This window comes from Tachypleus tridentatus, chromosome 8 (genome assembly GCF_004210375.1).
Source record: "Tachypleus tridentatus isolate NWPU-2018 chromosome 8, ASM421037v1, whole genome shotgun sequence".
Lineage (NCBI taxonomy): Eukaryota > Metazoa > Arthropoda > Merostomata > Xiphosura > Limulidae > Tachypleus > Tachypleus tridentatus.
Window position 1 is genome coordinate 158,184,545 of NC_134832.1, and position 27,255 is coordinate 158,211,799.

General features: G+C 32.0%; 2 protein-coding genes across 28 annotated transcripts in view; one reads left to right on the forward strand and one right to left on the reverse strand.

Annotated features, from left to right (window-relative positions):
* LOC143223814 (dynein axonemal heavy chain 6-like) overlaps positions 1 to 27,255 on the reverse strand; it is a 753,870-nt gene that overhangs the window by 330,479 nt on the left and 396,136 nt on the right. For 9 of the 27 annotated variants that reach the window (XR_013013097.1, XR_013013087.1, XR_013013084.1 and 6 more), the window contains 2 exons: positions 10,826 to 10,999; positions 8,222 to 10,787 (listed from right to left, as the gene is read on the reverse strand). The gene's annotated coding sequence lies outside the window, so the exon portion shown is untranslated. The other 18 variants (XR_013013092.1, XR_013013093.1, XR_013013091.1 and 15 more) reach the window with 11 other exon arrangements.
* LOC143223810 (PAN2-PAN3 deadenylation complex catalytic subunit Pan2-like) overlaps positions 1 to 27,255 on the forward strand; it is a 221,483-nt gene that overhangs the window by 34,487 nt on the left and 159,741 nt on the right. The window lies entirely within an intron of this gene.

Sequence of the window (27,255 nt, forward strand, 5' to 3'; positions counted from 1 at the left end):
ACCTTGTATCTTTGACGTATCCCCATAAAAAAAAAAAGTCCAGAGATGTTAGGGTCTGGTGAACGTGGTAATTCACTGCTACCTCTTGGCCCAATCCATCTGTTCGGCAAGTTTTTTGTCCAAGATAGGCCCTCACATTACGATGGTAGTGGGAGGTGCTCCATCTTGCTGGAAAAAAAAACTCCTCATCTCCAAATTGCTCTCGAATGCGTGACACGCCAGATTCTTGCAACAAGTTCAAATAAACGAGACCAGTGTTTGTGTTTCGAAAAAAAATGGTCTAGTTATGCCCAACGCCGATAATCCACACCACACTGTTAACCAGTGGTAAGTTTACGTGGTGTTAAACCGTAACAGGCGGGTTCTGATGAGCCCAGTAGGTGCATTGTATGATTAACTGAGCCACTTAACTCGAATGCGGCCTCATCGCTACAGACAATCTTTTTTGAAGCTGTGCATCCTCTACAGTTTTTGTCAGGTACCACTCACCAAATCCAGTCAGAATCATCTTCATTGAGGTTGTGTGGACTAATGCTGGAATAAAACTTTTCCAATGAGCGTGCTTCACATGCGATGGACGCTCGATTTTGGGATTCCTGTTTGCCGAATAGATTTTCTTGGAGATCGGTGGAGACTCTCCCACAGCTCTGCTTCTCGTGTGGAACTGGTGGACGACTGCAGGCTTCCAGAACGCCCTTTATGAACGTCTTGAACAGTTCCATTTGTTTGAAACGTGTCTCTAATACGAGTAATGGTGAGTGGATATGTTTGAAACTCCTTTCTAAAACCAAATCTTTACATTCTTCAGCTACGTTCTTACACCTATAACACTTTAAGATAACTTTCCTTTTATCAAAGCTTAGTTTTACTTCTTCCATTATTTCAAATCCGTTGTATCTGTAAAATAAGAAAGTTTGAGGTTATAATCATTTAAAGTGTGTGTATACATGTTTTGGGACACCTGTATATATCCAAAACACATGTAATACAACACACACAGTAAATAATAATCTAAGCATAATAAAATTATTTATCAAGAAGCAAACACAACAATTTAAATAAATTATTAAATAAGCCCATAAGAAATAACAATAGGGAGCAGCTGGCATGGCTATTAACACTTTTATTGTTTGTTTTTAAATTTCGCGAAAAACCTACGCGAAAGCTATGTGCGCTCGCCGTTCCTGATTTAGCAGCGTAAGACAGGAGGAAAGGCAGCTAGTCGTCACTACCCACCGCCAACTCTTGGGCTACTCTTTTCCAACGAATAGTGGCATTGACCGTCACATTATAACGCCCCCACGGGTGAAAAAGCGAGAATGTTGGTGCGACTAGGATTCGAAACCGCGATCATCAGACTACGAGTCAAACGTCTTAACCACCTGGCTATACCGTAACACAAGATTGGAAACGTGAAAAACAGCATTCTTCTGAATTTAAAATTTTCTCAAAATACTTTCATTAAAATGTTTGTAGGTATGAAATGCTCCCTTGTTTTGGGGACCTTACGTATAACGAGTTTGTATAAATTTATCTTTAATTTTAAAACGGTTTTGCTTCACCAATATATAATTCACCACAATTTAACCAATATTCTGACGAATATGTTATGTTTGTTGAATTGCAGTTTAGCAAATTATTAAGAAAAAACAAAAATGTCTTTATTATTTTATTTATTGTTTTTATAGTTTTCATACACCTAAATTATACAAATGCATTTTTTTTTCTTCGCAACAGAAAAAAAAAATCTTTATGACGGAAACCCCACTTTGAATAAAAATGTATCTCAGAACGGCTGGTGGTAGATTATTACTTTTATTGATAAGGAGAAAACAACGTTCCGAGGTCATCGTCAGGTTAACAAAAGATAACTTAGAAGGTAGAAACGTTGTTTTCTGCTTATCAATAAAAAGGCCTGGCATGTAGCCAGATGGGTTAAGGCGTTCTGAGGGTCGCGAGTTCGAATCCCACTCGCACCAATACATGCTTGCTTTTTTCAGCCGTGGGGGCATTATATATGTACGGTCAATCCCACTATTCGTTGGTAAAAAAGAGTAGCCCAAGAGTTGGCGGTGGGTGGTGATGAGTAGCTGCCTTCCTCTATTTTTACACTGCTAAATTAGGGACGGCTAGCACAGATAGCCCTCAGTAGCTTTGTGCGAAATTCAAAAACAAACAAACAAACCCTCTAGTTTTAGATGATTTCTATTGTAAATTCTCTGTATTTTCAAATATTTTTCATTATGCATTTAGTATCATTTTACAATTATATTAAGAACTTTAATGTCTCATAATCTAGTTATATCAAATCCCATACTTAAATTTATCTTTAAAATCATTGTGTACGAGACATACCTATACCACTATTAAATAGTATTTCATAAGTGTAAGTAGTTTTACTATACAAATTATCAAGAAAACCTTTAGATATGGGATTGAGAATGAACTTTCAGCTTCATTTATAATAAGATGTTATGAAACTGTATTTATTTCTATCTTTTAACACGTTTAATTATTTGCATATCGACCCATCTCTTTGTACAGTTCATCTGTGTCTTTCTCACATTGCAGGCTAGTCCTCGAAAGAACAAAGCCAACAATAGACTTTTTTCACATTCCTCGCATCTCTGTTTATTGTTCAAATAACAATACCAGTGGTATTTTACTTACTGACTGATAAAAAAAAATATGCAAACAATTGACAACACAAGTAAAATAATGTGTTTTAGATTTTAAAACTACTAATTAGAACACCATGTTTCTCTTCCCATTTATTCAAATGACATACGAACAATGTGAAATATTATATCGTGGTCAATGTTGCTTACTTACACCATATAGTTAAACATGAAACAATGAAAGAAAACTGTACTTTTTAAAACAAGTGTTGGTCACAATGAAGAACATTGTAAAATGCCTTCAATATTACATCTTTAACCAATTATAAATATTATACTTAAACCAGTAAGAATTTACACATTTAGTTTATGTAATGTAGATTGTGCTTAATAGTATTTTTCATATATTATAGTAAATAATTCAGAAAGACAAATAAACATAAAATGATATTTAAAATATATTACTTTTATACTTTTATCATATTATTAAAGTTATTTGTAGAAATAAAAAAATAACAAATGTCCACACAATAATTTAACAGCTCATGTTCTAATAATTAATAATCTTATTTACTGAATGTAATTCACATTTCACTAGATGTCAGGGCAGTTTAGGTGTATGATGTCACCCCTTACAGTGTTTTCAATAGATAAATAATTTATGCACAACTTGACTTTAATAAAAAGTAAATAATAAAACAAATTAAATTATTTTTATCAAATAACGTGAAACTTTAGACAATTAAAATGTCTGTAAAACAGAAATTGGCCTTTAAACTTAGTTAACACCATTGTGTTATTTAGTAGCAAATCATATATTAAGACGTTCTTTTGCTTAAAATTTTTATTGGGGTCAAACCCAACAACTATGGGGGTATACGTGGTACTATACTTCTATGGCTTAGGGGTCCGTATAGTGTCCTCCCTATTAATTGTATGACCCTGGCATGTGGTTATCAATTGTATACCGCACAGTGAGTTGGGGAAGACCTCTAAGTATTCTAAAAGTAGAAAGAAAACATATCTTTTATTTGTTAGACTCAGTTATTCAAAAGTACGATAAAATTTATTGATGTTGAAATTGGTATTTTAAGATTTTCGTTATCAATTTGTTCTTTCTTATTAACTGAGAAGCTCCGGAAAGGGGCTCTCTGTGTTTAGCACACATTTAGTATCTCAACTTGTTTTCAAGCATTGTAAGTCCACAGACATACCACCGTGCACTGGGAAGACTGGTTTCCTCAAGGAACAAGTCTAGTAAGTGGATTTTTCTTCAAAATCATTGTTACGCTAAGAAATATCTTCCGTAAGATGACAAACTATGCCACAAAAACGCTTGTGAACTTTCGTTCCAAACAAATGTGATGTCAAAGAGTCATTTTACATGTACTGCATGATAACAGTAGAGTCACAAATTAATTATAAAACACGAAGTACAAGTTCATGACAGGGATAAGAAACTTTCACCATTATACTTAACTAAATGTTTTCAAACGGAACTTACTGGCTCATATCAACTTACTTCAGTTGAAAAGAAAATCTCTATAAGGTCCGGCATAGCCAGGTGGGTTAAGGCGTTCGACTTGTAAACCACGGGTTCGAATCCCCGTCGCACCAAATATACTAACCCTTACAGCCGTGTGGGCTAGCTGCCTTCCCTCTATTCTTACACTGCACAATTACGGACGGCTAGCGCAGATAGCCCTCTAATAACTTTGCGCAAAATTTAGAAACAAACAAAACTTCTACGTCCTTCAATTCACGTTTTGTTGAAACAAATAAGTAGAAGGAAATGAGAACAAAAAGGTTAAAAAACATAAAATCCCATGTATGGTATTATACCCAGACGTACTCCTATGCCACTGGGAGAGTTACTTAACATTAAGAAAATCATTTGTTTTAAAAATTTATGCCAGGCCAGACCATGAGATTAATAAACCTCACTCGTGTATCACTTGTTGTGGTGGACACAGAACACCAGATTTCCTACCCTTGTGATAACGTTTGTGCATAGTTCTTGTCAATTCGACAGTCTCTATCACACTTTCTAAACCTGATATATATATATATATATACCTACCCCACAAAAGAGCTTCGTGATGTGTTTACTGGCGCCGCCTACCTGCAGCTGAGGGAATTCGTTCCAAATTTGAGTTCTCAACAACACGAGTGTTTAAAATAGTTTCTATTTTCTGGTGTTTGTGGATATTTTTCAGACACTAAAGTAACTCTTGGCATATTGTACATTGTGATAATTCTCTCCTAACTACAACTTGGCTCCAAGACCTTTATTCTGAGACGCATATCAACAATACAATAAAAATACTTTGGCGTAGAGGTCGCACCAACTAGAACGAAATCTGTAACAGAAATTCATGTTAACACGTGAATATATTATAGTGGTATTATTATTGTTACTATTGTAGTTATTTCTTGGTAATCGCAGAGCTATACAGTAGGCTATCTATTCTGTGTTCATGGAGGGGACTGGAACGACAAATTTTAGCCTTATAAACCTCATATTTTTCTACTATACAGCGAGAAATATAATACATGCATTCAACTAATATTTATAACAGATAAAAATTAAATGTTCTTTCAATATTTTCTTTTTGTGAAAGTATTGCAAATAAACATTCTTTACAAGGTCCCTTGGTGGGTCAGTGGTAAAATTACAGACTTACAACGCAAAATCCGAGGTTAAGTTCTCTTCAGTAAATACGGTAGAAAGTTTATTAGAACTTTGCTTAATTAGCCAATCAAATGCCACCTCTGATGGGATGACGGTGTGGCTATCCACTTAAAATTTGGGATTAGAGACCTCCCTCAATAGAGAAAACATATAACCCTATATTTTTTCAAGCAAAGCTCTGGAGGCTAACCGTTATATCTGAGGTTTAAAATATTAATTTATTCGAATTTTGTGTTGGACAGAGTACAGATACTTCACTGCGACACTTTGCGCTTAACAACAAACAAACAAACACTTCCAGCTATGAAACAAGACCAGATGTCGTTATTACTCGATAACCTCTTAATGATTTAGTAACTGTTTTTTGTGATTTTGATCAAAACAGAGGTCGAAAATCTTCTCTGATAATGTGTGTGACTTGCCATCTAGTGAGTAAAATAAAACGTAATGACTACATCTGTTTGTTTTTTTAGAGATCATACACTTGTAAAATAGGAAATAAAAACATATGGAATGGTAGTTATTCGTAAAATTTCTATGAGGTATATGTAAAACGAAATAAATTTGCTAATCAACGTAATGATTTAAATCGTTTTAAACACTATCCATCTACACTATCACTTTACTTGTTTACGTACTTTTTACTGTACCTAATATTTTGTTTTTGGATACATTTATAGCAATTCTACGAATAACCAACGATTTATACTTTTTGTTAAAAATGTGATTTTACCCTTTGTATTAAAATTAGATTCTGTTTAGTTTCATCAAGGTTTGTGTTAAGATTGCCAATTGTTTCTTCTGCTGCATACCTTGACAACTGAGAATGTTTCGTTTTTTTATTTTTAACACGCTTCAAAGTATCTAGTTATCTCATGATGTTCCTGTTGGACTTGTGTTGCCATACACATGATGTCAACATCTTTACATCTGTCCTTCTTCCATTGGTACTGCTCTTGCTGTGATGGAGACGTTACTCTCAGATTAGTAAAGCTCAAACAGAATCTTCTCAAGGCCAGATGGTTGGGTCATCTTGCATCTTCCTTAATATTCCGTTTGACTTGACATTAGCAAAGTCTGGTTTAAAATGCTTTGTGGTTTGGTTCCTTTCCTCTCTTGACGTTCTTTGGTTTGATGTTTTTGTCTTCTCATTATATTATGAACGATTTTTTTGTTCCAGTCCTGCTTATATTATACCTAATTTGTAATTTCTTTATCAACAGGTCTTACCTCTTATGCGGTATGTCGGTATTGCATTTCCCCTGGAGAAAAGTTGTATATGGATTATTGATCGTCTTAGCATTTTATTTGAGGAAAGATAGGGCTGAGCTTGTCTCGTGGCTCTCTCTACATTTATATTCTGATAATAGGTATCTTGAGATTTCGTGTATCAGGATAAAATGTTTATAATTACTGTTTATCTTATCTGTGTAATGTCTGTTTTGGGATGGCAATCCTGTTTGTCCTTTCTTTCACTACTCGTTGGGTGTGGAACTCAGGGTTTTAGCTCTCTACTTTCCTTGTTGCTTCCCATGTACTTGGATTCTCTTTTCCAGTATTTCCAGCTGTTCATCATTGTCAGAGAGGTTAGTGGTTTTGATGTTTTTCATTATAGAATCATTTTCTTTATCATTTACTGGTCTCTCGACATTTTCACTAAACTGGGGAACATCAACTTTATCAATTGATTACTTTTGCAACATCAACTGATTTTACAGTAACTCCAATTAATGAATAATTTTATATGGCATAATTTATAAATACTCATAGGTAATTGATTATATTGATTAATCGTTAATTTTCCAGTTCTATAAATTATCATTTATACAACTGAATATGGCTAAGAGCTACGGAACTTGGTCTTAGGAAAATTTAACTATCACGCTTGCTGCCATAGTTTGCTTACTTATAGCCATTCAAGAATTTGTGCAACTTCATTCAGAAACTGTATATTTTTGCCAATGCTAACAATTATTACCTTTTGCTAATATAATCAAGTCCGTTTTGCAGAACTGCCTTATTACTAGTCAAATTTTCTTCTAGTCTTCCATTGCAGTCAACAGCAGTGCTCGTGACACTCTCAACACCAAGTCCACTGTGCTCACCGTAGTCACTCAACTCTTCTTCTTCGACTCCATGCTCAGTTATACTACCACTGGTGCAACTAGCTGTGTCACTGCTGTTCTTCTAAGTCTGACTCAGAATGACCTGAATCATTGTTTTCATAACACACAGAAATTAGTTAGCAATTGATAATTACAAATTTTTTGTCGTACGTTTATTCGACCAAACACATGAACTGGTTTGAAATGATTAAAAAAGGCCACTGATTTTATACTTTACATAGAACATGAATGATAAGAACTTGGAGGTCATAAACAGCACAAGTACGTCGTATACCATACACCTAAATATATCAAAATAATATCAGGATTTCCTAAAGCCTTTTGAGATGTTGACCCCTTTAGAAATTTATAAAGCGGTCACTGATTCTCAAATTCTTAGAACATAAATTGAAGTGAAACTTCAAAATATAATCAACTTTTATGATGCAATCATTAGGAAACATAAAATGTGAAAAAGAATGAGGTTTTCTCTAAAAGTTGCCTGATGAATATCGGACTGTAGGGTTCAGAGTTTGAGTCCCTGAAGTTTCTAACATTAAACGTATTTCTCTGTCTCTTCAGAAGTCCAACCATTTACATGACTAATTGCAGTTTTAACAACATACAAACTTGGAGAGTCATACAGCAGTTAGATGCATAGGCCAACTTTAGCACAGGAGTTATTTCTGTCCTCCTATCAACACTTAAGTCCTTATTCACCCCTTTACAGTCTCACCAAACCAAGGGGATCAATATCAACCATTCTGGGAAAACCTAATTTACATGATAAAGAATTTTGACACACATTTGAGAAATTACAAAGTTTTATATTTAAATATCCATAACAAAGATATAAATGAAAAATATAAAATTATTACTGAAATAAACCTCAAAAATGTGACAAGAAAAAACAAAGAAATAATAATATCTGATCTATTAGAAGTCATAAAAATGAAGAAGATAAATTGGAACTATTTTAAACTGTTCTGGTCATCGTTATGATGAAGTCCAAAACTTGATAAATACCAATAACTTTAATTCAACATGAGGTTGTTTGACATAATCTATTGCAAAACATAAATTATTTTCAAAGTAAAAAAGTCTCTGTCATAAAGAACGTAATAATATTGAACAATTTTATACAGAAATAATACAATCTGTTAGACACTTTAAAATATATACTTACAATATTTAAAAATACCATGCAATGCATCTGAGATAAATAATAATGATACGATAAAATCTGTGTCACTAAAGTTACTAATGACCAGACAATATTTTTTATAGTAAAGATGTATTTTATACAAAACAAAATTGAAAATTACCAATCCTGAAATTTTTTTAAATAAAAATATCATATTAACATTATTGTGAGATATCTAACCAGTCACAAGTTGAAATGGTGAAATGTATTAAAATCTTGAAGAATATTTATCTGGGAAATGTAATGTGACATCGTGGTTATCGTTAAGTTTCCACAAAGCTTTGTTAGCATTTAATCACTATGTTGTACAGCATAACTGTCACAGTTTTATTTTTTTAACATAAAGGGTGTTTTACCATTTCACTATGAATAATTTACAATTATAATATTTTAAGTACTTCTGGATATGAAATTTCATTATCTTGACTTCCAAATCACTTTTATAGTATTTAGTGCAAACTACAGACAAATACCCAAATTCAAACCTACAGCTTTATATAATTACATTTACATGTTTACAAAATACAATTTCATGAAAGTTCTTAAATGGTGTCACATCTATGCTAAAGTACAAACATTTAAACCTAATGGCTCAGAAGAGCTAATTTGACAAATTATAAACTGTGCCCAAGTACAACTGGTCACAGTGATGACCCTGTAAATATTTTCTGAAAACTGTGAAAACAGAACAGCTACATTTGTACAGATAGTTGGTGCTTTATTGACACAGTTTTGCAAGCCTGATAAAAGATATGAATATTCAATCATAATGAAAATAAATACATTTTTATTGAAATTTTTTGTATACCTTCTTCAGTAATTAATACTTTTCAAATTTTCTGGCTCTTTCTGTTACAAAGATTTATTCATAACCTACCATCATGAACTTTAACAAAGGTATCACCACCAAAGTGGTCAGAGTAGTTAAAAATATGTTTGCTAACCATATTCTTAGACTTAACCAATCTATCTTCACAAAATAACACTTTGTTTTACTATTCTTTGATTGTTTGTTTAAACAGAGTATTTGTGATGAAACTTAGTTGAATGGACGATAACTGCTGTAAAATCACAAGTGTAGAGGATGACATTTTGAAGTCTTCCACTTCAAGACGAGAGGTGGAAGACTTTCCAAATGTTATCATCTACACTTGTTTTTCTCAAACAGGCATTTGCCATCTATTCATGTAAGTTTCATCAAGTTATTTTACTTGTGTTATTTACATACAATAAACCTAACAAAATAAATAAGGATTTGAATCAAAATAATATATTGGTGTTACCTTCACTACCCTCTAAATTTAACTAATGTCTGGTCGTAAGAGAAACTTTTCATAGCTTTCAAACAGATATAATTCAATAGAAAAAAAAGAATTTTAACAATGAGAAACACACCTAAAGAAACTAAAAATAAAAGTATCAGATCTCTACTTTAGTTTTATGTTTACTAAACTTTTCACAAGATTCCTCTGTTCATCTCTGAGGACCTCTGCTTAAATATTTTACTTGCTTCACACTGATGGAAACAGTTTATAATATGCTCCATCTAATGGCATTCAAACCTTATTTGTAGCTATATTCTTTATGCTTTTCTTCATTGTAGTTCAGACTACATGCTGTGACACTATAAAAGGGTGGAATTGAAAAACTGTAATAATAAAAATAAGGAAAGAAACATAAAATGTTTAATTATGTATTTAAAGTATGATAGTTTATTTATCTATAAACCAATGTTTTGGGATGGAATGAAAATTTGAAAATAATTTAAAGTCGCACCATTTACAAGAGATTCCCCTCAAAGCTGTATGCAAACAAGTGTTTACATTTTTTAAATTTTCTTTCCAATTTTTATTTAAAAAATGTTACAAAATGATAAAATAACCAATTCTAAAGTATTTTTGAGGTAGAAAATGTTGAATTAAAGTTTTCTATGATAACTATATTGGGTAAAAATATTTTTACCTTTTACTAATTGAACTGGCGTGTGTGTTTTTCTCATAGCAAAGCCACATTGGGCTATCTGCTGAGTCCACCGAGGGGAATTGAATCACTAATTTTAACATTGTAAATCTGTAGAGTTACTGCTGTACAAGCGAGGCACTACAGAACTGGTAGTTATCTACTTTATTTCATGTAGTAGTTAAATTAAAATAAACAAATTTTAACACCTTCACTTAATTCTGAATCTTCCTGACTAGTACTACACCTTCACTTAATTCTGAATCTTCCTGACTAGTACTACACCTTCACTTAATTCTGAATCATCCTGACAAGTACTACACCTTCACTTAATTCTGAATCTTCCTGACTAGTACTACTTTGTTTTCTTCTCCTAGACACTCAGCGACAAAGATCGTTCCTTGATTTTCTTTAGAAACCTCTGAAAAATAAACAAAGAAGAAGAAAGAAACAAAATTATTTTTCAATGGCATGAAAATAACAAAATTTATTAGCAATAAACAAAACAGGTTTTTTTTTCCAGTATGTCACTGTCCAAAGTTACAAAGTTCCTTTACATAAGAGTAAATATGCATAAATTGTGTGTTTGTTTTGAATTTTGTGCAAAGTTACGTGAGGGCTATCTGAAGTAGCAGTCCTAATTTAGCAGTGCAAGACTAGATAGAAGGCAGCTAGTCATCACCACCCACTGCTAACTCTCGGGCTTCTATTTTACCAACAAATAGTGGGATTGAGTCTCACATTATAACAACCTCATGACTGAAAGGGTGAGCATGTTTGGTGTGCCGGGGATTTAAACCCGCGACTCTCGTGTTATGAGTTGAGTGCCTTAACCACCTGGCCATGCCAGACCAAATATGCAAGGGATCTTCAAGTCAATAGACAGGACTTAAGTATTTTATCACAAAATTACACGACCCTGACCATTATATCACACTGATTACAAATATCCCAGAACATTTTAACAAGCATCTCAAAATCTTTGGACCATCAGTTTTATTTGGCAGTCTCCACAAGGGGAAGTTTTAAGGTGTTAAACAGTTTTAAGAATTTCCAAAGACTAACTATCACATAACATTAATTTTTTTAAATGCATGTGACAATCATTCTCTTGTAATTCCATTGTTGGTTATGGTGGTATTACTTTATTAATTGCATTTGAATATCACTCTTATACATTCTAAATTACTTTTTGTGTTATTACTTACTTACACAGGACCTCATGATTATAAAGAGAGCAACATGCCTACCTTAAGCTACAGGTTCAGTATGAGAAGTTAATTTTTTATTAATGGAAGCTCCTTGAAAAATGGCATACAAAAAGAGATGATGAGTTAATAGTGTGAAACTGTCCTCGTTTTCTTGTAAGGAAATTTTTTATTGGAAGTAAAAAAACTGATATATAAAATATTTTTACAGACTCATCTTGTGTTATCCCTATTACTAACAGTAAACCTTCTTGAATTTACAATTGAAGGCAAAGAGAGCTTTGAGAACATGGCTGTATCATGCTAAAAATATCCCTGGAAAAATGTTAATTTACTTTATTCAGTGAACTTTCTTCAAAGATAATAACAGCTGGGGCAAAATCTTGCTATTTGCCAATCAGCTATTTAAGGGGGAAGATATACATACAAACGTGATCACCAAATGGGAATGACTAGGATTGTAAAATTTGTACAAGGATTATAACATAGGATGGGAAATCAAAAGATGGAATCTCTAACAGAAAAGTGTAAAAATGTCTTAACTGAAGATAAATAGCAATGTATAAATAAACTTCTGTTTAATCCAGATTGTTAAATCCTCATTCTTCATAATGAACATTATGAAATGATTCAAGCAAATAACTCAAAATATTCAAATATCCTGTATCATGTTAAAAATTCAGTAAATTTTCTTTTTCCTTCACAACCACTGTACTTAATATCACATTAGGACATATGATTGCATGAACAAAAGAAAGAGGAACACTAAAAAATGTATCAGACAAGGATACATTGCTACAGCTGTACCAAACTATCCTTAAAACATCTCAAACTGAATGTTATGAAATAAAATATAATGCCACAATAATAATGTATGTTGAATAAAGTTGTGATGTTTACTTCCATAAAAATAATTTTACGTCATTATAAGCAGAAGTATCAAATGAGAGGAACATCTTGATAGTATATCATAAAAATTGTCTTCTTATTTTAGTTGTTAAAAACAAACAGTAACAAAGGCTGTAGATTATATTCATCACGTTTTTATGACCTACAAATGAAATGATGTCTGACAAAAGTACTTGAGGGAGAAGTATATGTATCTAGAGTTGCATAGTAAATGTTACTACAAAGAACTGTGACTATACAGCAATATCTGCAAGTCACACACAGCCTATAATAAAAACAATCTACAAAACATTTTTTGGAAACTATGTACTAGTCATTCTGTTAACAACTGTATTATTTTTTCTTAACTTAAAAACCAACAACCAACATCTCATTAAAGTATGCTTGTTTGTTATTGGATAAAACAACATAGTTTCATATAATATAGTACTCGTAAATACATACAAATTACTGTTTAAAACATTAAAAATTAACACCAGCTAACAAAACAACACTAAGTATACAATTAACTTTTAATGTATTCTATCCATTCATCCATCCAATATTTTCAGAAACCAAAACAAGAAATAAATATACTGTGTACATAAACATGTAAATATTGCTCTATATACAACTCAAGCAAAAAAAATGGTGTTATTAAATAGGATAAATTTACAAAACTTATAAACTGATTTTATGGAAATTGTTTAGTTTGCACACAAAAGGCACTTGAAAACTATCTCCCAAAAACTCAGCAACAAAGGTATAAACAGATAAGTTACAATAAACTATTTTGTGGAAAACAAATGTAACCCACAAACAAAAAAAACATACAATGTACAACACAGATAAATATCCTTCTCAGTTACTGAACAAAAAAACATTCCACAAAACTTGATTTCTTCAAACTGAAAAACATCAACATCTAACACAACCAGAAAAATAAGTATGTTATACAGTTTCTTTGTAACAGTTATAAGTTTATAATGATTAATAAAATATTTTCCAAAACACACACACACACACAAAAATAGTTCTGACTTGTTTTATTTGAAGTCTACTTATAAATATTATGTTTTAAAGTTAGTTTCTCTGATCAATTTTTATTATTTACACAAAAGCAAAAGCATGACAATATTATCAAATTTTATAACCTTTTAACTAGTGTTAAAATCCCAATTCAGTTAAATGGTTTTAGCTGTTTCCAGAAGTGTAAAACTAAGCATAAAGAAGCACTTCATAGTTCAAAACATCAAAGCAATATACACATATTTACACTAATTATTCATGTCCACAGTAACATACTATTCTGAAAAAAAAATTGCCTACAGTCAAAACAAAGTAATACAAAAGGCTGGGACAAGAAACAACTAAATGTTGAACATTCAAGAGTAAGCAGTTTGAATCATGATGTGACCACTGAAGTCCAACCTGACAAAATGGATTGTAAACAACTAAGAGTTTTTGTGAAAACATTTAAGAAACACAGAGGCTGATACCTTGCAGAAGTTTCCACCCTTCATGATGGTTATTAGCTTACAAATATTTTGAACCCTTAAGACAACTAATGGTCACAGAAAATGTTAACCCTTATCACTAATCTCTGTAACTGTTGAAGGCCTGTGCAAGGGAACTTGCACTATCATTAACAAATTGTTTTATATTAGTTAAAGGCCACTCTGACTTTTTTTCACAACAAATAACAAAAAACAAAACATGATAATTTTTACTCACTATCTAAACATGGCTATCTTTTGTTAGAATTTTATATTGCTCTGTACCTTTTTTCATTTGTCTGAATCTCTTGAGTATCTAATATGATTCACAATAGGTATTCCATGAATTAAAAAAACAACAACATGATATAGTACTATACTTGTACTAACATAAATTAATATGTAAATCAGGAGTACTAAGTCTTCTGTTTACAATCAGTAACAGGAGTAATGTTACAAAATTCTTCTTCATTAACAAATGTTTACTAGTAGTTCCAGTGCTGTAAACATCTACAAGTTTGGGACCTTCAAAATTGGAATTTCATGTAACAAACAAATTAAACAAACAGAAGCAGAAACAGTATAGTGCTAGAGAGAAAAAAAACCCTTAATGTTTAATTACATCTCTCCCATGAGCAGTCAAATTTATAAATGAAAAAGCATGAATGATATTAAAAAAAAGCAACACTTAATGACTGTAATTATGAAAAAAAATGGATCTTAACATATTTTTCATGAAGTATGTATTATTCACACAAACAATGTAAATTATATTACCTTATTATTAACTGCAATGGACTATTCCACTAAAACCTCTTTGCAAAGGAAAAGTATTTAACTACACCATCTACCAGATAGTGGGGTTTATTTAATGTAAAGTACAAAAACTGTTGAAAATTATACCCCATAATAACCTGATGATGTATCATTCATTATGAGCCTAAAATGCACTTTACAACATTGCTAATTATTTTATCCAATTAGTCAATTACAATTCAACCAGTAGCATACTTATATGACAAGTAAAATGCACAACTTTAAATGTTTCATAAAAGTTAAGCACAACTAACTTCTTTCAGTGTCAAATTATTAGAGAAACATGTCAAACATTATTCCCATTTTTAAGATTCTTTAAAAGTCCTTTTCCCATTTGTAGACTATCCTACCAAACATTTCTTACAATCATGAGATGTGTGAGATTTATTTCAAAATAAACTGAACACTGGCTTTCAAATACGCAGCACGTAAATATGTTTAATATTGAGTAAAAACCAGCTGCCAGCTCTAAGTGTCTGATGTAAGTAGAGGATGAAAAGTCTGTTTATACAATGACAAACAAATTATACTACTTTGTAATATTACTACAGACATATTTGTCTTGTATATGTAACAAATAAACTGAATTATTCTATAGTAGTAACATCATATGCTCTTCTGCATTAGTTTGGTAAACAACTTTGTCAAATTATTTAGCACCACAAAACAGTCACCTTATAGCAACATCAAGGTACAGCACAGTGACAATCATTTAGCCACTTTTTCATGGTTGTAGTACTGTTTGTTTGTTTTTAGCATCTCCCACTACATTAGAGTGTTACCATATTAGCACATTACCATTTTTTATTCCCTTGTCATAATACTGTGATTTTCTAGTGTCTGCCATTAGGTTGCAGCAGTTGTGGTATAGTAACAATCATTTTACCATTTATGAATTATTATAACACAATGTATTCTTAGCACCCTTCATTATGTTACAGCATACCAGTCAACTATACCTAAATTATTGTACATAATACTAACTGTTCTCTCCTGTATTGTCTGCTTACCATTTTACTTCACCACATACCAGGTTGGCAATTTTACTTTGCATCCACATGATGATGTTTCTTCCAGTAATAACTGGGACCACACTTGAGAAACTGTATTAAGTACCATTCTAAAAATCTCATAAAGGCCCTTGGTGTTTGTTTTGAAAACACATCTTTACAGATATTGTTTATGACTCTCTTAACACAACTATATCAGTGTGTTGAATCATAAAGAAGACAATTTAGATCTATCATAGCTGCTATTTATTATACTACAAGGTTTGTTTATATTCTAATATCTGTATGTAACTTTACAATTAGTTGTTGAGTTATATTCAGAAAACACAAGGAATTCAGTTGTGTCACAACAACAGTTTATAAGATGATTCAAGTTCATTTTCTACTATCTATATATTACCTTGAGACCAAACAGTTATGAGCTAGCTATTAAATCAAATGGAAAATTAGAACAGAACTATTACACGTACCACAATAGCAACATGTTAATTTACCTAGTGATTTCTTGAAATGTCTACATTCATACTATAATGAAGTTTTTTTTCCCTAAATTTCTAAATCAGTTAGAAACCTTATGAATTTTATTTTTTTTATATTAGAAAATATTTCAGTGTTTGTCTTATATTGTAATATTTTACTTATAATTTCACTCAAGGTATAATTATTAATAGACTAATACACTAAAATCTGCAAAGTTAAATGTCACTCTATACTGCTTTATTATAAATTGTTAGTCTTTCCAATAATTATTATGCATGTACGTAAATTATGTAATGCATTGGTTACTAATGAGCATATCACAGGAAAGTTTTTTTTTTTATTTAACCTAATCTAAAACTTATATTTTATTTACCTTTATAATAATAAATAATACACATGAAAAACTAGAAATATAGTACTTACCTGGGTATTTTTTTTATCAACTCTCAATTAAAACTATTATTATAATGGTATTACTGCACTACATGATTTTTAGTTAATCAAAATTGCAACAAAGAATACAAAATAACATGCTTAAAGCACATATTGTCCTAGGACTATCAAAATTTTCTGGCTTTCTTACCATTCAGTAAGACTCAATAAAAAATTTAGCTAAACTTGCCAATGTGTTTCCTGTGGAAATAAAATTTGCACTGGAAGCAAAATAAACAAACTCCTGTACAGAAAATTATGTAATATAATATTTGGATTTCTGTTGGTTAAAAGTAATATAGTTTTAAATATTAAAGAGAACTAAATATTGGAAACTTGTGAAAGAGAAAACTTAATTATGGGTATGGCTAAAGGGACTTGATTTTCTAGTTTATAGCTCTGTAACCAAATAAGATTGAAGGCTATAAAAAAAATTATACTTTGTCTGAGTAATAACAATATTATAATGAGCGACTTATGTCAAATTTTGTACTTCTTGGACAAGTGGTCAATAAATAAGAGAAGAGGAAATACTTAAAATGCAAATATCACAATTCGGAAACAATGGAAAATTGAAGACATTTTTAAATGTTGTCCTATAAAACTATATAATTTCCAAATTTGTATTACAAGCTAAGTTTTGTTGCCAAGTTTACTTACCATGATAATAAAAGTAACTTTATTAAATTTTAAATATAACTCAGTAAACTCTCATGACATGCCTCTAGCAATATGATTAATGTAAATATGAAAGAACAAAAGCCCAAGCACTGACTCTCAGGAACTCCATAATTAACAAGCGTACAGTTTAATTGAGGTACTCAAGTGATCAATGTTTTTTGGAAAGTTTAAATAGTCTCAAACCAGGTACCCTACATGGAAACCATAAATATGTAAAAAGCCACTGATCATGCGAGTACTTAGTTAATACACTGAACTTTCAGAAAAACATGCCATTCACATACTGGTTGACTTGCCAAACCTTTATCTTTATTTATAATTACTTTCACTTTCATTTCTTTCGTAAATTATCCAATATTTCCAGCTGTTATTTCATTCAATTGATCCAAAATAACAGTTCTTTTCAAATAAATGATAAGACTGATACGATATGCATGTTCACGTAATGTAGGAATTTTACCTTTTTTTCTCAACACTTTACTTATGTTTATTCATTTTAAATTTTAAGTTTCTTTCAGTTTGATCTTTGTATACAACAAACTACAGCTTGCCAAAATTCCATCAGTAACAGCCTTTTATTTACTAGTATTCTTCAGCTTTCCTCACTACCAAAGTTAGAATAAGTTGACTAAATTTCATTAAACAATGCTTATACCCCATTATGACAAGAGGGCACAATGTTAAAATTTAAAAAACAATGGCAAGGTTTTGTTTGTTTGTTTGTTTTGGAATTTCGCACAAAGCTACTCGAGGGCTATCTGTGCTAGCCGTCCCTAATTTAGCAGTGTAAGACTAGAGGGAAGGCAGCTAGTCATCACCACCCACCGCCAACTCTTGGGCTACTCTTTTACCAACGAATAGTGGGATTGACCGTCACATTATACACCCCCACGGCTGGGAGGGCGAGCATGTTTAGCGACGCGCTGGCGAACCCGACCCCTCGGATTGAAGTCGCGACGCTTACGCTGCCGCCATGCCGGGCCCAATGGCAAGGTACCAACAAGACTTATTTTTATATTAGTGTGATTGGTTTATGAAATTAGTTATTGTTTGCACTAGTGGAGGTCAGTACTTACAGAGAATCAACTATATAACTATTCAATGTATTATGTTTATTTCTACATTCCATCACTTTTCTCTGTATTAAGTCATCTACATCTATTCTTTACACATGTTAAACTGAAGATGAAAAAAGTCAAAAACAATATTCACTTATTATAAAATGATAGGAATATGAAAATGTATTATAAGTTAAAATATACATATAGAAAGACATTCTCAGTTCCTATTAAGCCTTATTCAAAACTTAGATAATTTAAACTTAAGCAAATTACTCAATTATTAATAAAGACATCTTAAATTCCAAGACTCAATAAATAACTGAGTGTGACTAACATGGAAATTTTGGTCTTTGTATATAAATAACACTATTCACTTTGGTTAGTGTTGCTTTTTTAATTACCTTAACATGCTAATAAATAAATGCTGGTTAAATTGCTGAATGGTACCAAAATTTTGTCAACAAACTGAATGACAAGTTACTTGAAATGTTTAAACTTTTTAAAGTTACATGAAACTAAGCAGATACTAAATACTATAGAAATTAACTTACTTTCCACTTACAAGTGTGTCCTCACATACATTCAAAATCATAGAATCTTGGCAGATGATTCAATTCACAGAGACAATGCCCAGCTTGTTGAAGCTTGTTTCTGTTTGTGCAGATAGTCATGGGACAACACCACTGATATAATACAAAATTCTGCTTTACCACATGTAAGAAAGGAGTGTATTATCCAATGTAAACTTTTAGATAGGCTAGAATCACGATTTATCTGGGTGATAAAAACACAGCATTAGAACATTTAAACATGAGGTACAGCTCAACACAAGTACTTGTTTATAAAAAGTTATTCTGCATTTTCAAAGATTTTGTTGCTCAAAAATTATATCACAATGATCCATTGATTTACTCTGAATATGTAGATGAAGATCAAAGTTACAAAATAGTAGGTTATGCTCTAATTAATATATATTAAATGAAAGTGTTATTTTTCTATCTCACTTTCTGAATAAATGTAATACTTTTTATTTACCTGAAAGAAAAATAAAGACACTAAAATATAACTACTTTTTTATCTTTAACCCACACATCAATTTTAATACTTACACAAAAAAGACATAACATATAATTTGTTCACAAGCACACATCGTTACTCAGTATTTTAAGTTTGGTATTAAATCTTTCTTATACAATACTTAAAGGAAAATTACATACAAACAGAGGCTTTAAAGAAGTTTGATTTTTATTTTGTTGTTGTTTAATAAATGTAACAACACTATCAACCTTATTATAACATTACTTGAAAACAACAGACAGCTGTCAGTTAGGTTTCCATTGAGCTGAGCCAATTTTCAATCACAGTTAGCTTTAAAAATCTCTATACAAGTGATACTTATTCACCAAGCTGATATCATATCTCTTACTGTACACAAATATTGAAAACTTTGTTAACAAGGAATTTTCCAAACATGAATTCAAATGTCCTCAGTTTAAGACTATGACTTGAAATGCCAACTCTATATATTTCAATTTTTTACACATTTTACTAGTAGGATAATATTATTTGTGAATATAGATGCCTGTCCACTGCATACAATTATGAATAAGAAAATAAAATTTTTTTAAATTTGTGTTTCAATTATGTCTGTTGTGTATATTTTTTTAAGTCTGTTCAGAAACTAAATGTTTTGTGTTGAGTTCTAATTATTTATGTGTTTGTAACTAAGCACAAATATACACAATAGGCTATCTTTGCTTTACCCACCATGTGTATCAGAACCAATTTTCTAGCATTAAAAGTTCACACACTTTGCTGCTGGTAATAGTGCAAGAATTCTAAGAACTCTGTTAACAAGTGCAAAAAACATGAATAACTAATTCAAACTTTTGACATAGGGGTGTTATAAAGTCATTCTGCTGTTAACAAGTACATAAAAAGGGATAACTGTTTGAAAATGTGATAAGTACTCATAATACTAACACTGCTGTAAGATTATTGGAAGTTACACCTTTTATAGTAAGAAGAAATATTTTAAAAACAAGTACAACATTTCAATCTCTCATGCAATCATTCTCAAGAACAAAAGTTATTATGAAAAAGAAGGTTCCAGAAATTATATCAACACTCTTAAAATGTGTTTAAAGAACTTTTAGAAAAACTATCTATATTCACAGCCAAATATTTGCTTTTTGTGGTTGTATAAGAAATGTAAGTGAAGTGATACAACTCTAAATATTTTGGTACTTTCTAATAATCAACTACAGTTTGGAAAGATTAAGTACAGTAAAAATAATTTATACCAGAATAACTCTAACTGAAATTTTCATCTTGAAAGACACCTCAGGGGCTGAATCAGTAAATGAACAGATCAATCCCACCTAGAATTCCCTGTTCTTAATTTTACAATAACATGTTCCCCTTAAAATATCAAAAGATATTTCAAATAATCTTTTCCATATTTTGAATCCTTAGCCCCAAAATTTTCAAAATATATTTGGAAAAACATTTTCCAAATTCGTGTTCATTCATTAAATCTTTTAAATGCTTTCTTAAAAGCATCATTTTATCATCAGAGCTATCGCTCTAGTAGGTCTCAAGTCTTTCCAAATACTTGAATTTGTTTGATTTTCATTTTTTGGGAATTTATAAAACATTTTACACTTTTGTTATGCAACATGAAGTTGTAACCTGTTTCTGTCAGTATTTTTATCACAATTGTTAATATGTATTAGTGAAAATAAATACATTTTAATGAAGTTAAATAGTGAAATGTGTAAAATCAGAAGGAATGACTCCATTAAAACAGCAAACCTGAACCTCTCACAAATTATATTAGTTTGTTATAACTCAAAAACATGAGAAGTTATGGACTTGAGCACCGGCACCTCTCTCTCCTAATTTCTAATTTTATATCTATAAGTAGGGCTTCTTTGATTTTGCATTTGTTTTTCTACTTAGCATCTGGGAGTCTCCTATGATAATGTGTTTACGACATTTGTCGTATTGAAAACGTGCAAAGATAGTTTTTTTTGTTCTTTGAATCTAGTTTCCATTTTTCTGCTTCGTTCCCCAATGTAGAAGTCATGACAGTTGTTGCATTGTATTTTATAAATCATGTGTGTAGTTTTATGAGGAAAACATGTCCCACATCATTTTCACATGTAGGAAGTTGTGGGCTTGAGCACCCACGTCTCACTGTCCTACCTTCTATTTCTAATTCTGTATGTGTTGGTACTCTATTTCTTATATGAGACTGGTGAATGGAGGTTAAGACTGATAGACAGTGTATCCCCACCGCAGTGTGGGTCCTATTTCTTCAGTCACCTCAAAACCCTAGGGTACATATTGTGATCCCACACTGTAGCTTGTACCCTGGGAAATTTTCAATCAATGCAGCATTTTTTTTATTTAATTTGTTTTTGAGTTATAACAAATTAATACACACTTCTCACTGTGATTACTGATATTCCATTTCTGCCTTTACAAATGCATCATTAATGTAAGAAAAAGGTATAACTTGCATAACTATCAAGGTTTCTCCATTTAGGCCTATACAGTTCCCCTAGAAGTATACAAACTAGCTTTTGATACATATAAATATTAAATATCCCAAAATAAACTTAAAAGAAATTATTATGGTTATTCTAATCAAATGATGTATACTTTTCACCATACTCTTCTTCTAACTTAAGTCTTACTCTAACTTCGTGGCCTGGCATGGCCAGGTGGTTGAAGCGTTTGACTCGAAATCTGTGGGGCGCAGTTTCGAATCCCTGTCGCACCAAACATGCTTGCCCTTTCAGCCGTGGGGGAGTTATAAGGTGGCGATCAATCTCACTATTTGTTGGTAAAAAAGAAGCCCAAGAGTTGGCGGAGGGTGGTGATAACGAGTTGCCTTCTCTCTAGTCTTACACTGCTAAATTAGGAACGGCTAGCGCAGAGAAGCTTTGCGCGAAATTCAAAATAAACAAACAAACTCTTAGTTATTACTTCGTTTTTTATCACATTGTTACAACTTCCTTCGCGCTTTATTACTAATACCTTAAAATATGTACTTAAAATCATAATTAAATCTAAGTCTGGATACAAGAGGCCTACATATACATTACAAGTTGGTGTGTCACTTCAGTTTCCAAATAGCTAAATTTGGCTCGAAATCGAATTAGACATCCAATTTCATTCAGTGTGAATCGGATTCTGTGTCATAATCTAATTTTTCTTCAAAGTTTAGGTATCAAATATGTCCGCACGATGAAGATATTCTTGTAAGCGCAGATTAATAATATATTATTGTAGTGATACATAAAAAATTTAATTAACAGGAATCAAATTATTAACGCTAACTGCAAACTTCAATGACGACACTCTCAAATTATATCCTAACTCAAGCACGCCGCCATATATTCACAACTTTCACCTTTGAATTGGTTTCGCCAATCACAGTCAAGTAGCATTTGTGACGACTCTACGTAGATCACATTTTAAAGAAGTTCAAACAAAATTAATAAATGTGTTTCTTTTGAATAAACCTATTTGTAAAATTTAACGGATTTGAAAACAATTAATAATAGTTTAAAAATAGATTTTTTATCATTCTCAAACTGTGATAAGTGCACGTACATACACATAAAATTGCACATTTTTTTCTGACAAGGTTACTTTCAAAGTTTGGTTTGTTTCAGAAGTTTTCATGAAAAGCTTATCAAATAAATTCCTACGCATAGCCGCCAGTATATGTGAAATGATTTGTTATTTTTGATACTTTGTTTTGTTTCTGAATTTCGCACAAAGCTACACTAAAGGTATTTGCGCTAGCCGTCCCTAATTTAACAGTGTAACACCAGAAGGAAGGCAGCTAGTCATCACCACCCATCGCCAACTTTTTTACAAACGAATAGTGGGATTGATAAGAACAGTATAACGCTCCAGGGCTGATAGGACGAGCATGTTTGGTGTGACGAGGATTCAAACCCACGACTCTCGAATTACGAGTCGAACGCTTTAGCCGAGCCGTTTGAAATGATAGGCTACATTTTATTTAATTTCTTTATTTCGTGCAAATCTACGTGAGGACTATTTGCGCTTGCCTTCCCTTAGTGTCAAGTTTTGTGTTGATTGGTGAAGAAATGAGGAAACATGGAAGAAAAATATATTCAATGATAGTTATTATTTCACTCGACAATAATATTTGTAAATGTTGAAGTATTATTGGCTGTTGTCGTTTATTGATAAAACAATGCATTACGTAACAATAATTAAAAAAGTAATGCTTAGATACGGAAAGACGAACACATTTACGAAATATAGTTACTACATGACAAGTCAGTGAACGTTAGCAAATAAAATAATAGGAATCTGGGAAATAAGAATCTCAAGTGAAATAAGTTGCTATAGCTTGATATTTTGCCATGTTTCCTGAAGGAATAAAACCAATACATTTGAGTATCAATGGAATCAGACACAGGATTCCAGTTGAAAAGCTCTCCAAGTGTGAAGTAGACAGTTGCCTTACCACTCCAGTACGGAAACGACCTTGGCATCTGCCTAAAGATAAGAAATATCAGTTTCAAGGAGGTGGGACCATATTCCCTTTCTTTATTCATTATATAAAGACAAAACATTTCATTGTTCCTGGAGATGATGGGAATATTAACACATTCCTACAAGGAATTAAATCCTATGAAACTGAACTGGCAGAAGTTCTTGTTTCACAAAATCTCACTCTTCTTCAATTTCAAAAAGAGCGTGAGGATGATTTCATCAGCTGCATTGATAAAACATTAGTCTTTCAAACGGAATTTACTGATCGTGGATACTTTATGACGATTCACGGCTCAAAGAAAAGTTTGAGGGAAATTTTACCAAAAGTGAAACCAAAGGCTGACAAACAATTTATAAATCTTGGATGGAAGGTGTCCATGTGTTTTAAAAAGTATTACAAGTTTGTAAAGGCATTTTATAATTGCATTCTGTTTCAGTCTGTGTCAAGACTAGGATACACCATCACGTGTTCTTCTGAGTGGCGCAATAGATCAACTGAAAATCTCACAACCCAATGGTTACTTTACAGACAACGCATCATTTGGGAAGAACAACCAAGGCCAAACACGACTAAAATTAAAAATGCAGTTCACCGTATTTTTAAGAGATTAAAATTTTAGAAAACATAAGTTTTTTTAATTTAAATTAAACTTTATAGTTACCAGTTTCAAATTTACGTGTACTATTATTATTAGAATTAATAGTTTTTGCTGATGTCATTTGAGAACAGTACAATCTCCATGACTGCTTCCTTGAAGTTCACAGCTCTATGTTAAAAATTGATATTGATGTTAAAATTACTAATTGAATAAACGTTTAAAGAAGAAATAAAATAATGAAAAATTTATGTAATCTGAATAAAAAACAGTTTCGTAATTCTGCTATTCCTCATTCTATGTAGAGGTAAAGTCTTTTTTGTATCTGCAGCTCAAAAAAATTATTTTTAAAATACACACGCGTTTCTCTTGTTGCAAAGCCACATTGTACTATCTCCTGTGTCCATCGAGGAGAATCGAAACCCTTATTTTAGTGTTGTAAATCCGAAGACTTTCTGCTGTCCCAGCTGAAGATTACTGATAAATTTCCGAATAAAAGATTCTTCGAAAGTTTTTTTCCCATGTGTTTTGTATAAACCATTGTTTAAAGAGCAATAAACACTTTAAAGAACCTACATTAGAATATCTTACACAAGCGATTCATATTAATTAATTCTAATTTTTTTTAAAAATGTATATTTTGTACATATTAGAAATCGTAGGTTCGAGCTACGATATGTCGCTGAACACGATTTGTATCTTCAGCTATGGGAGTAATTTTAGAGTGGAATCAATCCTTTTATTTGATTTAGAGTAGATAGGTGAAGACTGATTTCATTCCTTTTGGTCAGCATCTCTTAATTAGATGTGAATATATCTGAACCTTAATAGTCTCTGACACCAGGATCATCAAGGAAGATATACGTAAGAAGGATCTTCAAAGAAAATCGTGACACAAACATAAGGCTTATTCACTTCATTTAAAGTTGAAACAACGTGATTTGGCGTGAACTAGCGTGTATTTTAGTATGGTTTATATTTCGTTTTAATGATTATATTATATAAATCACGGGTAAAGGGAAACAGCATTTGAAAACTTACAACTTTTCTTATCCTCTCATCACTGACTGACCACTCAGAAAAGACTTTGAGAAAAATTTATCGTAATCTAGAATATTTGTCAAAATAAGTAAAGTTAACAACGCTAAAATCAGGAGTTCGATTCCACTCGGTGGGCTCAGCAGATAGCCCCATGTGGCTTTGCTATAAGAAAACACACACAATACACACAAGTAAAGATAAATTACCTCTGATGAGCAAACAGTCTGCTTTAGTGGAAAGTTTACCGTGAGATCTTATGTGGTGTCCTTTAAACATCAAATTACCAAGCTTCTTATGTATATTATTCACAACAGATGAGACCTATATATTTCAATTTATTTAATATTTCCTATTTTTGTCTGTTACACCAGAAATGTAGGATAAAACGACTCATTCTCTGGTGTTAAATGCTCAGAAAATTAAAGCAACAGTTAGTGGGTGTAATTTCAACACTTACATATATATATTATTTCTTGTGTGCTTTGGACCATATAATCAGTGAAGTGATGATTCAGAAAAAAGTTGTTGGATATATTTCTTTAAAAAGCCAATATGGACTTCACCGGAACATCTATGGATTATAAGAAGAAAACATTGGTATTCAGAATCACTTAAAATATTAATGAAATAAAAATTCATATTCTTTTCATGAAATGCGTCGAGATAATAGTAGCAAGTAGAAATTTGTTTTTTTTGGAATTTCGCACAAAGCTACTCGAGGGCTATCTGTGCTAGCCGTCCCTAATTTAGCAGTGTAAGACTAGAGGGAAGGCAGCTAGTCATCACCACCCACCGCCAACTCTTGGGCTACTCTTTTACCAACGAATAGTGGGATTGACCGTCACATTATACATCCCCACGGCTGGGAGGGCGAGCATGTTTAGCGCGACACGGGCGCGAACCCTCGACCCTCGGATTACGAGCCGCACGCCTTACGCGCTAGGCCATGCCAGGCCAAGTAGAAATTTACGGAAATAGTTTACCTTCCTTGAGACGAATACTTTGAACATTTGGTTCCATTTCCATGCATTTTCATCAGGTTGAGATATATTGTTATTTGCCGTTGACATGCTTGATTAATAGTTTAATGTGGCTTTTAAGGATGCAACCGCAGCATTAGATTATCGTTCTTAATTAGAATATTTAGAAAAAAAAAAAAAAAAAAAACGAAAACGTTCACAACAGATTTTAGTGGGGGTGTGGACTAAGCGACAGGTGTGGATAAAATGTTTTGGGCAAACTTGGCATGGGCCGAAAAGTGGGCGAAGGGTCGTTCAGCTCATCAGTCGGGTTATTTCAGGGGTTTAGGCCACAACAGCTTTGTTCGGGAACCGAGTTTATGTTCGACAACCGAAACATTTATCCTCAAACAATATGTTCGAAAACCAAATAGTTCAGGAATGGAGTCATTCAAGAACCGAGAT